The sequence below is a fragment of the Sminthopsis crassicaudata genome, chromosome 5 (assembly GCF_048593235.1).
Source record: "Sminthopsis crassicaudata isolate SCR6 chromosome 5, ASM4859323v1, whole genome shotgun sequence".
NCBI classification, from domain to species: domain Eukaryota; kingdom Metazoa; phylum Chordata; class Mammalia; order Dasyuromorphia; family Dasyuridae; genus Sminthopsis; species Sminthopsis crassicaudata.
The window spans coordinates 232,124,183-232,127,774 of NC_133621.1; positions in this window are offsets into that span (position 1 = coordinate 232,124,183).

The window sequence follows — 3,592 nt, forward strand, 5'->3', positions numbered from 1 at the left end:
CTAAAGCTGGAACGCCGGGAGCACTATAGAAATGTTAGTTATAATTCCAATAATTCATGCTATTAATTGTTGTGATCGAAAATGTAAAGGTTAAATGATGGGACCTCTTCTTTCCAGAAGAACAACTCTTCCAACATATGAAGAAAAACTCAAATCTTGGGATCGTGTCCCCTCCCCCCCTTTTCTTGGACTGAAGGAAAGACCACAGAGATCATATTGTCTGACCTTATTTTATACAGGAGAAAGTAAAGTACAGACTGGGGCTATCGCTGGGCTAAATAACCCCGTTGCTTCCCCCCAGCCCCACCCTAAATCCTCCTAATCAACCCGGTCACTTCTGGAAATAAAGGGGAAAGGACTAGAGAAGAAGTTGTTGGAATCCTCGAAAAGCCGAGAACAGTTGGCAGGGTGTGGAATGAGAGGGGAGCCACCCCGGGGCGCTCCCTAGACTACCCTCCGCGTTCTAATCCAATCTCCCCAGCAGCTGGCATTTCCCCGCCGCTGCCCGCCAAGCCCCGCCCCCTTCCGCTTCTGTGGCTGATCTCACTTGTCCCCTCACTGCGTTGGTCTTGTTTCTACCCGGCAGCCACCTCGGTGCTCTGGCATCGGCCTCAGTTCCACCTTCAAGGTGCCGGCCTTCCACACCATAAATAGCCCTACCAAGTGCTCTCGGGGAAGGTAGACTGTCGGTTCAAATACGAAGGATTTAAGCCTAGCAAATGTTCCCGAAGGAAAGACAATCAACAAGTGGGAAAGAAAATAGATGGCCTGAGCATATATATACACGTTTGCAAAATCTCATCCGTTTCTCAAGCTCTCTTGGTGCTTTCTTTATTCCTGTTCGGAGCCTCCTGCTTTCAAAAGCTTGTTGACACACTTCCACACGAAGAAATGCATGGCAGAAACTTGACAGAGATAAATGCCATCTAAATCATTCGGCCAGAATCCCCTTTTCTTGATGGCTACCCACTCAAGACCTGTGGAATCACAACGTTCATTAGCGACCCGAGGATCGGAGCAAAAGGAGTCACATGTCCCAGTTTAATCTATTTAGCTTGGCAACACTTCCACATTTTAGAAATATTTTTGAATAAATTGCCCAGGATTAGGAAGATTCACTTTCCCCCCGGAGAGTGTTAGTTAAGCACTCACAATTTTACCCTCTGGTTTAAGGTGAAGGGAATGGGAATCAATCTATTTACACTGGCAGAACTTCCTCCTCTTAGAAATATGTTTTACTATAAAGTGGCCCAGGATTAGGAATCCACTTTCCCCTGGAGAGCAGTAGGTAAATTAGGCCCAGGTAACAAGAGCAGTCAAGAGACTAAAAATAGCTGTTCTAGAAGCCAAGTGTTGCTCCAGGAACATTTTAAATGCCACTCCACAAGCATTTAAGTTCCTATTCCGTGCAGCGCCTGTGATAAAGTCTGTGGGAGACAGAAAATTTATATCCGACTAAAATTTTTAGTTCCTTCAATGGATTCTCATATAGCACGGGCGTCTAGGGCTACCTCCAATTGTCCTGTCAAGATGGTTCCGAAGGAGAAAGTGAGCACAGTGACTTTCTCCCCCCTTAGATCCAATTCACTTTCAAATTACTGCATGGATGTTGACCATAGAAATATCAGCGATAATAAAGCTTATCTGTGTTTATTTCCCAGGGAGTCCTCATGTTGGCAGCCTGGTATGAGGTCTCTGAATAATGAAAATCTATAAGTAGTCCATCTTTCTCACCAAACATTATTCCCCCCTTTTTCTCCCAAGCCTGCATTTCCTTAGAGCTGTTTGCAAGAAGCCATGTAGACAGGAGTGACTGCCCCTTTCTCCTGGGCCTCTTCTCAAGTGGATGGGAATAAATGGTATAGAAAATTTTATATGTTGGTGCCCTAGCTCCATGGATAATGGAAAATGGACCAGAAAGGTTCCCTAAGAAAAATATTGCATGCAAAACTAAACATAATATTCCAAATGAACTCTAACCAGGGCAGAGTACAATAGACGTCAGAACTACTAAAAATTCCTAGTTATTTGTCTCCTGATTGCAGCTAAATGGCATGGCAGATGAACTGACTGAAGACTTCTGTTCAAATCCAGTTTCAGATTAAATTTGACTATAAGCAAAGTACTTAAATCTCAGTTTTATCCCATCTATAAAACGGAGAAAGTAATAGCACACAGCTCTTTGTGTTAGAATCAAAACAGGTAATAGTTGTAAAGCACTTAGCCAAGCACAGTGCTTGATACATAAAAAGTGTTGAATCTATATTAGTTTTTATTATTTAAAATGTTATTATAATTAACAATAACAATTGTTATTATTGTGCTCATTGAAGAATATCAGAAGTGCTATGTAAAGGCTAGTTATTATTATCCTAATGTGACCTAAGACCATATTCACTTTTGGGAGGATAGCTATGTCATGCTGTTGACTCATATTTAGTTTGCAGAAAAGTAAAACTTCTCTGTTTTATCAGATGAAATGCTGTCTAGACATGTCTCCTCTAGATGAAAACCATGACCAAAAAAGGAAAAACTTGCATGCCATACTTAAGAAATTGTTCAGATTTACCAGAACCAGAGAACAAAGTAAAAATAGGAGTCTTTTAGTCATCTCCTGAAAAAAACAAAAACAAAAACAAAAACAAAAACCCAAAAAAGGAAAAATTTCCCAGGAAATGTTATAGCCAAAATCCAGAGCTTCCAATTCAAATTAAAACAACAAGAACAACACTGCAAGCAATCATAAACAAAGAATCCAAGAATTAAGCTACCACAGTTAAGATCATATTTTTTTTTTTTTACTATTGAAGCCACTGTCTAATATCCTCCCAGTCATCCTCTCAACTGCTATTGTCATTGAAACCTATCATCTAAGATTCCTCATTTTCTCTCACCCCCTATATTCAATCATTTGCTGTCTCCTATTGATTCTAATACCTTCCTATGTGCTCTTTTGTCTCCTCTGACACTGCCACCTTTCCAGTATGGGGCCTCATCACTTCACATCTGGACTATTATAATAGCTTGCTGGTCAGTCTCCCTGTCTCAAGTCTCACTATGGGAAGTGAATAAAATGACCAAAAAAACAAAGGTTTGAGGTTCTGAGCATATTGATTTATTAAGCAATGCATTCCAATTGCCCAATAAATCAGGATCTTCCTCAGCTTTGGCACTGGATCCCTATTATAGAAGGAGTTAGACTTAAATACATTAGAAAAAAAAAACAATCAAACAAAACCAATTAATTAAAAGAAAACCGTTAACTGGGATACAAAATTAAATAATCTGATTTCTAATTGGCAGAAAAATTAGGGACTTTAAGAGACGAGTGAAAAAGTACAATTTTCTGAAATCAGAAGAGAGACCCTACTTCTCTGTAAACAAAGGAACATTGAAACAATAACTGATTGACCAGTATGGGGTCAATTTTCAGAAAAGACATATGGGTGTTTTGAGATGTATAATTGTGAGAAAACTCCTTTTGCCTTTCCAAGAAATTGGATTATTTCCTATTTACTATCCTCATTTTTCTTTTAAGTAATCAATCTTGAATGATTTTTTTTTAATGTATAAAAAGTCTGTCTCCTCCTGT